General features: G+C 42.1%; 1 protein-coding gene across 4 annotated transcripts in view; it reads right to left on the reverse strand.

Moving 5' to 3' along the window:
• The window catches only part of SEC24B (SEC24 homolog B, COPII component), a 764,077-nt gene that overhangs the window by 319,999 nt on the left and 429,777 nt on the right, over nt 1-14,301 (reverse strand). The window lies entirely within an intron of this gene.

Below are 14,301 nucleotides of genomic sequence, written 5' to 3' on the forward strand. Positions count from 1 at the left end.
CTCCCCGTTTTTGGTTTGAATATTTTCATTTGCACACTATATAGCAAAAGCACTACTTTGGCCGGACAAACTGGTACAGAAGCAAGAACGATGGCCTCCTTAACTCAATTAGTAGAAACATCATATTAAACACATCAGAAGGGAAAAACCATGGAAAAAGGAGGAAAAGTGGTCCTAACCCCATGGATCAATGATAGATTGAAACTTTACAGGCCCCATTACAGGTTAAGGGTGGGAAATAGCACTTGGGCCATGCCCAAAGGATAGGGTATTCTTAAGGAGAAGTGTGGCTGTATGTCCGCATAGCGGACGCATCAGAGGTGTGCCAAAAGCTAGCCTATCTGCGCCTAGACAGTGACAGAAGCCCTGACATTTCGGAACCGTTGGAGTAGATCATAGTCTACTATAAATAAATAATTTTTTCTCATTATTAACCCCCTACAACAACAATAGCATCTCTTGTATTGATGCTCAAGCTTCCAACTGCCAAACTACAAAGCTACACTAAAAAACATAAACACCAACTCCTCGCGTGAGCCAGAGCGGCTTATTTTACCAATAAAATAGAAAATTCTGACAACTCTGCTAGGGAGATATTTGCCATAGGTCACTCTACTACTCGTGCAGCCCCAACCTTTCAGATTACTCCTCCCTCTCAGGAGCTGTGTAACAAAACCGCAGCTTTTTTTTTTGCATGAAAACTGCTAATCACAATGCTTAATTCCCCTCTCCTTCTGCCTCTACCTGGGAAGCCATTTAAGGTATCCCCTCTCACAGTTTTCTAGATTTTCTTTCCCCTAACTACTCAGGAAACTATGAATATCATACTTTCATACGAGTTAGGCTCTCCTGAAGATCCAAGTCCACCCACATCATCAAACTGGCCTTAGACACAATTGGGCTAATGTTTACTAATCTCATGAACTTTACTAGTGCCTCAACGTTGGCTTCCATGAAATGGAAACAAACTACACTTCTCCCATTACTCGAGAAACTCAATGCTGACCATTTGACACTGAGTAAATATTGTCTTGTTTACTTAATACCAAATCGGAGTAACATTTTGGAAAAGCATATTAATGTAAATCTTATGATATATGCAAAAGCTAATCAGCTGTTAGATAAATTCAATTTGCCTTCTGCTCAATCCACAGCACATAAGTGGCTCTGTTAGCAGCCACAAAGGAGTTGAAGGTGCTCTTAGACAGGGGGCTCTCTATAGCATTAATCCTCCCTGATCTGTCAGCCACGATCGACCCGATTTCTCATCTCGGTCAGCTCGCCAAACTAGACAATGTGGTTATTGGGAGAGGGCTATGAAACAATTGGAATATTTTCTTCCCAATGGAACCCAGGTGTTGCCTCTTCCACCATATACTCTAAAAGTTTCAAGGTGGCCCAAGGTGTCCTGCAGGGCTCTTCCCTAAGCCCAAACCCATTTAACATAGATATAACCCCGTTGGTCTCTTGAGTCAAATCTTTTGGCTTCAAAATCCTATCTTATGCAGATGACACTCAGTTGGTCATCTCCATCTCTGAAAACTGGACCCCCACTAGTCTGGCCCTCCACAAATGCCCCACGGTGGTTGGTTTCTGGATGAACATCTGCTTAAATGTGAAAAATTAAATATAGTAATTTTTGAAAAATCATCATCAATCTGGTCAGACTCTTGGTGGCCGGTGCTATTGGGACTTGCTCCCCAGCTGACCCAAGCAGCCGGAAATATGGGCATGCACCTCTCGTCTGCCATTCAAACATCAAGTTTAGCTGCCTCTCATTTTCTCTAACTCAAGATGCTTAGGAATATGCTTCCAATGCTCCACAAATCTTGCAGGAAAACTGTGGTTCACACCTTAATGAAGTCTACGCTATACTATGGTAACTCACTTTATCTGGACATTTCTAATTTCAGGGTGCTTAAACTCCAGAGAAACCCAAAAGCAGCTGCTCATTTAGTTCTTAACTTACTTTCTTTTTGCACCCACATTAATCCTCCAGAAAAATCTTCACTGGTTACCAGTACAAACAAGCATTTGCATTGCCAATAGGTCTCGCTTTTTGGGACCTTGTATTTATTTATGCAGCACAATATCCTTGGTGCAACAAAATCAACTGTTGCATGGCTAAACACTTATAAGGTACAAGGTTTAGCCATGCAACAGCGGATGTTGATGCACCAAGGATATTGTGCTGCAAAACTAAATAATTATAAGGTCCCAGAAGCGAAACTTTTTGGCTATGACAATGCTTGTTGTCAATGTTTTAATGCCTTTTAGCTATGCTGTGCAGCATGCCGAAAAGTTATATATATAAAAAACAGTCAGTGCTTGCTGCGTCATCGGGCTTGTTTTTATTGTTGGCAGGAGGGATGACGGGGTACGAGTCAGCATAAAGGTAGAATGGGAAGCAGCACAGAAGGCGCGTGGGGGGGGGGAAAAGCGATTCAATGTCATAGCGTTCGGAGAGTCTGATACAGTGTGAAGTAATGTGAGACAGATGAACCTTGTGTGTGACAATATGCATCAGGCCAGAAAGCAGCAGAAATTCTAATAAAGTGGAGCATGTCTCAAAAAGGATCGCTTAAGGAACAAAGAGCAGGCGGAAAAAAAACCAGAACCGAAGAAAAAATGCGACAGCATTATGAAGACAGGTGCTAGCAGGAATAATGGCTCAGGCTTGGAAACACAATCTGAAGAAAGATACACCAAACGTTGTGAAATAACACGCAGGCTAGAGTGAAAGGTCACAAGAAAAGTTGACCCATGTCGATATTTCTTCATGCTGTAGCAGGGAAGAAGCGTCTGGCGATTATGTGCAAAATATCGGATTCAATGGCAAGTTCTGTTTTACCGTGGCAGTCATGTGTGGCGGTCTCTGCGGTCCCAGGAAAAGTGAATTCCGGGACGGGCCGCAGTCAGATAAATCAATTCTGAATCACGCATCAGAGAAATGCTTAGTCACTGTGTGAGATTACGTGTGAGGCAACAGAAGAGTTACTAACTCCTGATTAAGGCAAAGTAGAGGAAAGAATGTCGTACCGGAAATACTCATTGGAAAATTCTCTTAAAGAATAATTAGATGGTTAAAAAGCAGTAGACCGTTCAAAATGTAGAAAAATTATTTATAATAAATGAGCACCGGCAAAGTAAAGCAACACATAAGCGGCTGCGAAAGTGAAAGTGATTGCGGCTGCAAAGGTGCCCGCGCGATGGAACCTGTGCTCGTAAGCGCGCGCCTGTGGGCATAATCGCAAACTCTAGGCCACCACCAAATGCATGTGGTAGCATTGTCTGAAGCCCTTACTAAAAGTCTCACCAGAGCAGCACATGCGCTGGCTCAGGCGAGACCTAAAAAGAGGCTTGTTCAAAGCAGTGTGCCTGGTTTTCCTCATGGAAAAAATATCTCAAGTATTTCCTTAGGCCTTACATTTTCAGGAGTCATTTTAGATCCTCCTAGGTCAAGCTTGTCTATACTCCCTCCAAAAAGTACTTATGTACTTGTGCAGATTGTTTACTTTTCAAACATCCAGATTCTGGAACTCTCTCCCTGTATGGCTGTTTTCAATCCCGTAAGAATCCGTTTTTAAAAACAAACTTAAAATTCTGCTCTTTTAATAACAGTCTCCCAGCCGGTCAGTCTTGACTTTTAAGCAGACCAAAATACACTATTTCAGGGTGATAGTGAGCTTTTCAAAAACACGCACAATGCATGCATAACTTGTGCCACCAGCCATGATCAACTCTTGATTACCGTTTTTCAAGTGCTACTGGCAAATGGGTGTTTTTGCATGGCTGATTTAATGAGTTGTGGCATACATGATCTGCACTGCTTCCCATAACTGATGCATTTCAGGTATTTTGCATGTTTGTGCCAGAACCAGGACTCAATTTTTAACTGTGGTTCTTTCAGTGAATTTCTAGGATATTTTGATTAGCGCACTATATTCCCAACCTCCGCAGTGCATGGCCGATTGCCTATAGTAAGACTTATTGAAAGCATTCCTCTCATCAACGTTTGAGTTTGATTAACGCCCTAGGTAAAGGGTATGTCAAGACAGGGGTCCTGTGCTTACTGAGCCACTGAAACAGAGCTACCCCTGCTTGAAAAGTTCAAATTGGGGCAAATCTTAGATTGCTTGTGTTATTGTTCAGAGAAGACCTAGCCTGACAGCTTAAGCTGGACTGCTGCTAATGAAGCAGGGTCAAGACTGATTTAAATATGGCTGGGTCCAAATCGAGGTGGCATGGTGGGCAAAGTAATGATGGGTTGGGTTGTACCCCGAGCAACTGCCAGTGGTTAGATTTATTACAAGCATTCCCCCCTTCCCCCGCCCATCACCTTTTACAGTTATGACCTGCACTTTTTATTCCTAGCATGGAGCAGAAAAGAACACACTTTTATTTGTGGAGGAGGATCTGATTGGAGAGACCCTTCTCATCAGCTTCTGTCTCACACCAGGGTTCCGAGGGTACAAGGTGGTTTCCTGCCAAATCTGGAATGCACTGCTCTCTGGCACCGTTGTTCCCAAATCCGCAGTTGGCCTTACTCTCCAACTTACTCACAGTACAACTCCAGCAGACGTGGAAGCAAGCACAGTCACTTTGTATCTATTTGAGGTGAAGTGTCAGTGGCACACCATCTAATTATCTAATTTTTCATAAGGAGTTCAAAACCTCCAGTGCTTGGCACTTTATCTGCGGCATGGAGCTCTGGGTGATTACCTCAAACAGACTCTTTACCCGGGAGAAAGCATCAGAAGTGAAGAGCCCAGGTACAAACTGGCATTCAGGAGTACCTGGAGTCACTAAAATCCCCAGAAGTCTTTTTTTTTTTTTTTTTTTTCAAACAGACACCAAAGGGATTATTCTGCTCCTCACCAAATTAAACTCAACCAACTGCGCATAAAAAAAACAGGATGACGGGAGAAATGGCTCCATTTTCCAATGTGCTACCGTAAGCTGAGGAGGTTTGGAAATCCTGCTGCGACTGCCTCACATCGCGTTTGGCCATGTTCCCTCTTGGCCACATATGTATCAGTGTCTTTTGGATATTCAGTGCTATTTGCAACAGCTACCATTTCATCTAGACAGTTTCTTGACAGTCATTCATGCTGTTTCACGAACAGCTCAGGAACCACGCCTGTGAAAGGGGGACAGGGATGGAGACCGAGAACTAAGACCTAGAAGTTCCCTGCCGTTCGCCTGACTGATCGTTACGAGAGTGGCGTTAAGATTGATAGTCGTATTTTGACTTTTTGTGTTTCTTTTTGTATTTGGACTACCCTGACTATTTTGAGTCTGCATTCTTTGCCTGGGACCGGGCATTACATGCGTTTCTACGGTGCTCTGAAACATAAGAGTCTGGCTGTGCAGTACCAGGTGGCTTTCAGGTTGTTCTGAGAATAGGCGTTGCATGATTATGAGCCATGCAAGAAGTCCAGACACCTAGAGGAGAACTCGTAGGGGTCCTTTGCCAACTTCGGTTTATGCCAATCATTGCAGGGTTTAAGCTCTGTAGTCTTAGGGAGAGAAATTCCTAGCACACGGTAAAAATTGTGGATAAAAATGTCTGTCAAGTGACAGAGGCACTGCAAGGCGTAAAAAAAAGGAACTGATGTTGACTTACAGAAGTGGCGGTTATATTGTGGCCAGACTTCACTTCTGTGGAGGAATGGATCCAATGCAGAATTGCACGATGCCACCTATCAGTGAGCGAGGGAATTGCTGAAAAAATCTCCTAGGGGTATTCACAAGGTGAGGAATATGCGGTTAGGAAGATACATCAGAAAGGGGGATATTCCACAATCGCAGATAGAGATCACAAAGTTATGTAGGTTCATAATTTTGGTTAGGTAGGTTCATGAGGAACGTGCATTACATAAGCAAACACGAGGCTAATGTCTCAGTGAAGAGCAGGATAGCTGACACGAATTGTATGTTTAGGAAATGTTCATAATACCTGTCAGAATGTAACATTCTGCATCAAAAAGAAATCTCCGGTCCTAAAGGGATATGCTATAATGACCGAAAATTAAGCATTTCAAATAAGTATTTGCAGGAATCACCTAATCATGGTACCCACTGTCATTCCTTCCAAGCGAACATTTTTTAATAAAAACAGATCATGTCAAGGGAAACAGGCAGCTTTTACAATAAAATATTTCTCTTGGAAGGAAAGAGAATCCATGATCTGTTTTCTGTTGCAGGCGTTTATATGCATTAGCGAGAGGCAACACAAAGTGCAATAACAACATAAAAGGCTTAGTACGTCAGGTCTGTCATTCTGGAGGGTCAAATACCATTGCTAGATAGCTAGCTGATAAATGAAGTATGATCAGATGCCTCCCTTCTCGTTTGTGTGTAACATAGCAACTGTGTTTCTCAATTAAATAACCTTCCCCTGAAGAAAAAGGGGACAGATTTGACACAGAAGACAGACTTAACTGCACATTGTTTTATATGGATTGTTAAACACACGTAGCCAATGGCGTGTAAATCTGGACATCTTGACAAAAAAGTACCACGCCTGTACTTGGAATTATTATTGTGATCTACTATGCAGGAATGTGAAAGACCTTCAGAAGATTTACCTCAATGAACCCATAAGAGGGACTCAAGATCCTGCTTGGATAAACAATTTTTTTTTTGTTACTCCTCTGTTGGGTTCAAGTGAACAGCCAGAGGTCATGCAGCACATTTTTCAGGTCGACCAGCCAAAGCGTTACAGGAACACACAATGGCATTGCATCATTATAAGTAGAATCTAAAAGCACAGAATGGAGACAGTGGCCTTGTTTGGAGTGGTGGAATATCTATGTTCATGCCTCAATATTTTCTGTGGGATGAAAAGCCATTTACACAATGGTGTCTGGAAGAGCTCCTATAAATTTGCTGTTTCTAGACGTGTTAAGATTGTAGGGAAAATAAATATTCCGTCTCCCCACTCAAATGCCAAGTGTTTAGCTTTTTAGCCAAAGATGACTAAATGGATAGGGCCTTTTCTTTTACTTAGAGCAAAGTTCGGAGATTTCACATCTTCAGGGGTGCTATGGTTGAAGACCCTGGTCTTAGAAAGTGACATCTTAGAAAGTGACATCTTTGAATGCAGCCCTTTCACGGTAACATTGACTGACTCCAATTCAAAGTTTGCTTTGCCTTGATGTAGTTTAGTAGATTCCGTGCAATACAGTCTTAAGAGCCTGAAGCTGCAAAACTCAAACAGTGGTAATATATGCAAAGTGTCCATTGTTGTCTTCATCACTAGTCATACTGTTTTATAGGATGCAAGCTACTGGACTCTGTGTGTATCCAGAAGTGTTTTTTTTCACGATCCACTTTTGTCTTTTAAGGGGTGACAACGCCTCATTCAACTTAAGGACAAACTGTTAATGTCTCTTCTATCACCCAAGCGTGAACTAAAGTGGTTGAGGGAATATTTTGCTGTAACAGCACTTTTATTAATTTGATTTGAAATAACTCATGAGAAAGGTGTAAAATAATATACCAAAAGGTCAAAAAGGGGCTAATGTTCCTGAGGAAAGGGAGGTAGGGCCTCTCAAGTGGTGGAGATTGCCTGGACCAGAGCTATGGATCCAAGGAATGCGGAGACGGGTAGGTACAGACGCTCTGTCCGCACGACAAAGTTATAAGCATGCTTTAACGTGGCACCTCTGTGCCACTCTATGTTGCCATAGTCCTTCAAATCTTAGGTCGGACCCTGAACAAAACACACACACACAAACAGTAGGTAGCACCCAGGTGCACCAACTCGGGATGGGGTACTTTGTCCACTATATGTTTTTTTGTATTGATGAAGTGCTACGGATCCTAATGACCAGAATAGGTGCGAAACATGTTGACACACTTGTGAAGTGGTGACCAGAGTCAGGTCCCTCCCGCGAGACGTTAGGAGACTTTCCTTATTCAGTCTCAACACTCAGACTACCAGGATTCCTTTCAAACCCTGAGGTATTACTCACCTACTATAGGTTTGTATCCCTGGAAGGGCAATCCCCTCATTAAAGTATAGTGCAGGATCTCCCTTGCCAGTTTTAACCTTTATTCACACCCCACCATTTCATGTCACGAATCACATCACCCGCACTCACCCACACTCATCATACGGCAGCCTCTAAAAAGATCTCTGCCAAAGTGACCCATAGGGCATTGCAGCGCCGGCCCGATGAGGAGCACTGCCCTATGATTAAGCATGACAACCTCTAGGGGATGTGTTAGGGCAACATAAACAGTCCAGCTGACTGGCCCCATCCATAACTCTGGTCCAGGCACTGTCCACCCCTTGAGAGACTGCCTCCCTTTCCTCAGGATGTAGAGAGAAGCAACCTGTATGCACTCAGTTAAACCAGGTAATCAATATGAGTACTAGTAGAGGTATAAGTTGTCAACGTTAATCAATTGCGTGCCACAAGGAAAAGGGTCCTGCAAACCCTTTGTCATAGAATTCAGAGAAATACTGGACATGGGTCGAAGTAGCCTTGTGCACAGAGTGATCACTCAAGAGAGTGTAAATCAAAAAGGTTTTTGCAATAATGTTCAATTCATCAAACTGTACAAGAAAAATTATTGTCCATTTTATGCAATTAAAGAAAATGACGAGATGAAACCATTGTGAGTGTTTCTTTTTCAGTTGTATTGAAGAAAAGGAAATGTTTATATCCAAGGACAATGTTGAAAATCACAGAATCTAGGACATGATATAACAATCTTCCACAATAATGAGTTCACAACTCCCAATGCATTTCGGGCTTGCAAGAAAGCTCTTCATCAGGGGATCTAGAGAAATAACAATAAACCAAATTCAAACCTCAAGTTTTTTCAAAGCTGCAGGCTCACACACAATATTATTCAGATTTTCTTTTTTCTCCTTGACCTCAAGTAAGTCTTCCCTCGGGCTATACCACGCTCTTTTCTTTGCGCGTTTTAGCAGATTTCCTGGGTATCCCCGATCTTTTAGGCGCACTGGATTCCAACATCATTCATAATTACCCTATTGGAAATAGCCATGCGAAAGAACTATTTCATTTTTGAAAATCAATTTTATTTTCAATGTAAGGGAGTGGCGATGGGGGCTACATATGCCCCCAGCCTAGCGAACATTTTCATGGATCAATATGAGGAAGAACACCTATACACTGACCAGAACCCATACCTCCATAACATCGAGGTATGGAAAAGATATATTGATGATGTCATTATGGTGTGGAACGGTGACTATGAAACATTGAAGACATTTTTCATATGGCTAAATCAGAGAGGTGAGGATATACAATTCACAATGGCCAGTAGTAATGTATCAATAAATTTCCTCGACCTTACTTTCAAAACGGAGGACTGTAAGCTATATTGTGACTTATACAGGAAGCCCTTGGAACGGAACACCTTATTGATGTATAAATCACATCATCCACGCAGCTTAAGAGACAACCTGCCACTGGGCCAGTTTCTTCGCCTAAGAAGAAATTGTAGCCAAAGAAAAGATTTCTTCCATGAAGCTGAGGAACTCACAAAGCGCCTAAAAGATCGGGGATACCCAGGAAATTTGCTAAAACCCGCAAAGAAAAGAGCGTGGTATAGCCCGAGGGAAGACTTACTTGAGGTCAAGGAGAAAAAAGAAAATCTGAATAATATTGTGTGTGTCACGACATATAACATCAAAAGCAATGATGTAAAAAAGATTGTATCAAAGTATTGGAATTTGGTGGCTGGGGAATTGAAGACTGAAGAAAAACCCATTTTTGCCTTCAAGAGAGGAAGGAATGTGAGGGATGAAGTGGTACATGCCTATCTGGAACCAGAAAGACAACCAGACCTCCGGAGCATGCTGAGTCTGCCACCCATCACGGGCCATTTCAAATGTGGTTCTTGCAAGGCCTGTGACCTTTGCCAGGTAGGGAATCAATTCACACATGCAGATAGGATATACAAACTCCATGATTTCAGCAATTGTAATAGTTCCCACCTGATCTATGCAATAATGTGTCCGTGCGCGAAAATATATGTAGGACAAACGACCCAAAAAATAAAGACACGTATCCTGCAACACATGAGTAGAGTAAAATGTAAAACACAGGGGGCACCACTTGTGGAGCATTTCCTTACTCAAAAACATACTCCCCAAGACATAAAATGGTGGGTCCTAGAAAAGATACATATTAACCCAAGGGGAGGCTCAATCTCACATGCACTAAAATATAAGGAGTGCCGCTGGATACATGCTTTAGATTCAGTGAAAAATGGATTGAATGAGACTGAGGAAACTAATAGACAAATGGGACAACTATGATTAATAATACTTAGAAATGTCTTCTGTCATTGATACTTTAGATGTAGGTACCTGTCCTTTTAGTTCGGGCAGATAAATAATGCATGATTAGATTGAAAAGTATTTTTTGGAACGTAACATTTCAATGTCGCTTGTGTTTGTAATAATATGTATATAGTGTAAACTAAAATGTTTTATTAGGATAATGCTGTTTTAATGTATGCTTTGCCACTCTATGTCCTTATTCAAGCATGCCTGATAGTTCACTGAATCATGTGACCATGTATCCCCCACTGGATGTTTATCACAAAACGCAGCTCAATCTCAAGCTTAAATCACTATATAACCCCTTGAATCTATTGGTTTGGTATGAGGCGCCCATTAAAGCAAACGCGGGGTAGTGAAATTCCTTGAGTTTCCACCTGAGAGTTCGCTCGGATTGCCATAACAACCTGGCATTTCCGGGTCACGTGACATATCAGCATTAGGACGTAGATTATTCATTAGGCGCCTGGTTAGAAAATGCTTTTAAATTACGCCTGCTCAACATCCTCCAATTTCAGGATAATCACGCTACTCTGAATTTGCCACATGTTAGCGTGACGAAGAAGGCTTTTTTCAGCCTGCACTGAAAAAATCGGAACTAGTAAACTAACCTGTTGCCAGGGTAACCACGCAGTGTTTACGTCGCGTTATGACGTAGCCCTAAGCAATTCCAGGAAGTGTTTATCTAGAACGGCTAGCGCCCGGCGTTTCAAGGACGCTGTTTCATTTAATGCTGTTTGGATCACGCTAAGAAGGAAGAAAATCTCCTTCGGCAATGTTAATCGAGTAAGAGGTAAGCTAAGCCCTCGTGTAGGTGCCCGAGCTAATATATTAACAGTCTGGGCATCGCTATGATAGTGAATTGATTCCTACGTTTGTATTCTGTTTTTAGTGTCAAGCCATATGGTGAAACACAACTGGGTACACGAGTAATCCCAATACCCAGGTGAGCGGAAGTACAGGTATTCTGTATGACTTATGCCTAAACTGTTGCTATAATATTTGCAATATTCTAATTACATACCCCTCACTTTCCCAGTTAGGACTAAAGTGAGTACAGCGCCAAAATAAGAATAACCATCGTGGGAGTATTCCACGCACTAAAGACAGGTAAGGAAGAGAGGAAATGGGTCAATTCACATCCTTCCAACTCTTCCTATTAAATAATGATATTAATTAGTCCTTTTATTTGAACAGACACATGCAGCTCAAACCATTCAAGCTACACCACCTAATCAGTCGACCTGAAGGTGAGTGCAGTTAGTTCTTACACAGGCATTATTATTTAGATGCCTTGCAGAATCCCTTTACTAAAACACCTCCTTTTAATTACTTAGGCTGTATCGTTCCCTCCCAGTCCTGAAGAAGACCCGTGTTTGACGCCACATGTGCGCATTTTAAAGGGTCGAAACGTCGACGAATAGCTGGATCTGTTGTCCCAATACCCTGTGCTGAAAACTGATTTATGTTGTATACAGTGGTATATGCGAAATTGCACAGACCAAAGTTAAACTATTGTATATTTCCTTGTATATAAGTATTGTATAATTTCTGTTCATTTTTGCGCCGCCAGCACTGAGCACTAAATGTCACATAATTGCACTTTTTTCACTTATTGTACAGCCTTTTTGATAATTACAAAAGAGTATTTATGAATGACTATAATTCATAAAGTAGTGCATAAATACATAATTGGTGTTGGATTCTGATTGTACCCTACATATAATTATGAGTGACTAAAAGAAATGTGTTACACCCGAAGGAACCAATTGTTGTAATATTGACAAGCTAGGGGAGCAGTCACCCAGCATATGAAACTAAACCATTGAGTCAGCTGTGGATGTGAGATACATGTATATCATAAAAAAATAGGTAAAATAGGTTCAAAAACGGTGTCGTACTTAGCAAAGACATTTTTTACATATCAACCAAAAAGATAACAGAAAACGACTAAGAGAAAACACAATTGGTCCAGAGGTGTCTGTTTTTAAAATTCTAAATGCAAACTGGTACTTCCTAATACTCATGTTAAGGCATATAGGTCTAATCCATCTCCTACGTACCTGCCTATACTTGGGACAAACAAACAAAATGTGTTCTTCGGTTTCGGCAGCTGCGCAGCATGCAGGGCAGGTTTCTATAGTTAGACCCTTCACCTTTTCCCCCGGAAATTGCAGCAACAGATTACCATACCTAAACCTGATATACAAGCTTTTAGCGAGTGAGGGAGAGATCAGGTCAAGGAACGGTTCAAATAGGGAGCAAGATTTTATGATTAGGAAGTTTGTAGTTAGCTGACCGCTAGTTGGGTTATTCATATAGTGCTCGCCCACCACCTTCCAGTAAGTAGCTTTAAGAGACAAAATGTCGCGACTGGTAGCCCTTTCTTGATGCTCCCATAAGCCCTTTAGGTTCAATAGCTTGCACCACTTAGCAATGTGCTTGAACCAGGGAAGTTGTTTAGTTCAGTTGAGCGCCAATACCTCCCGAAGAGAATTGCAATATTCAGTAAGTTGGGGGGTAGTCCATAGATGCAACCAATAGGTTAAGGGTTTAAGGGCAGCCAGATCACCAATTCTTTTTAGCCCAAGATCACAAAAAAGTGGAATAAGTGGTGTTGTGACAGGTAGTGCGATCAAAGCCCTGGCAAAGTTGTTCTCACAAGTCGTTAACTGATTTACAGGAGTGAATCCCCAGATCTCCGCTCCATACAGAGCTCCATTTTGTGCCTTTGCACAGTATCTTTCAAGACAGGGGTTGTGTGTAGGATTTTTAAAAAAATCTTAAAATTGATTTCGATCTCTGACATAAGGTTAAAAGACTCTTCCGCAGCTGATATTCCCAACTAGGTGACACATTTATGCCAATGCCCAAGTAATCAAAATCTTTTACTCCATCCAGGGGTTCATATTTGATCTTGACTTGTCGTATGCCACCTCTTGATTTACCGAACACCATAAATTTTGTTTTCGTGGTGTTCAATTCCAGCCTCCTCTCCCTGCAGAAGCTCAAGAATTTATCAAATAGAACTTGTAAACCCATAGGAGTAGTGGATATTAATAAAGAATCATCAGCAAATAGCAAAATAGGTACTTTTGCATTATTCAGTGAAGGGGCGTCATTTTTACAATCCAATAGACAACTCACCACATCATTAATATACAGAGTAGTAACTTGTGAATCTGAAAGAGACATTAGTGATAGATTCCTTACCTTAGAAGATACCCCAGCAATACCAACCCCGGGTGGTGGGTCTGAGAACAAGATTACACCAGAAAGTCACGGAGAAAAGAGCGGCCAAAGAAGCTGTCTCTTCGGACTTGACTGTCAAGGCAGTAATGCTTGGTAAACGTGTGCAGCGAAGCCCACGTAGCTGCCTGACAAATGTCCTGCAAGGGAATGCCGCGTCCCAAGGCAGTAGTGGCTGCAGTCGCCGTGGTAGAAAGGGCACGCAGCCCCACAAGAGGCTTCTTCTTAGCCAATGAGTAACATCCTTTGATGCACAGAACGGCCCATCGAGAGATGGTTTGTTTGTGCAAGGTGGGCAAAGTGATGGTCTGCCCGATGTGGAAGGGCGTGACAACCATTGGCAAGAAAGAAGGTCCTTAAAACCACCTTGTCCGGATGAATAGAAAGGAAAGGAGGTTTAGAAGAAAGAGCCTGGAGCTCACTCACTGTCCTGGCAGAGGTGATAGCTACCAGGAAAGCCGTCTTTAGAGTGAGAAGACATAAAGGACAGTTATGAAGGGGCTCAAAAGGAGCGCACATCAGATAGGTCAAGACAAGATTCAAGTCCCATTGAGGGGTTAAGAAAGGCACGGGAGGAAACGTGTGTGTAATGCCTTTGAGAAAACGGTTAACAACCGGGGACTTAAAAAGAGAAGGCGGAGATGGCCGAAAGATAACCCTGGATAGTGCCCAGAGCAGAGCCCTGCTGGGCCAAGGATAGAAGGAACAGAAGGACCTCAGAAAGA

This window comes from Lissotriton vulgaris, chromosome 3_1 (assembly GCF_964263255.1).
Source record: "Lissotriton vulgaris chromosome 3_1, aLisVul1.2, whole genome shotgun sequence".
In the NCBI taxonomy this organism is placed as follows: Eukaryota; Metazoa; Chordata; class Amphibia; order Caudata; family Salamandridae; genus Lissotriton; species Lissotriton vulgaris.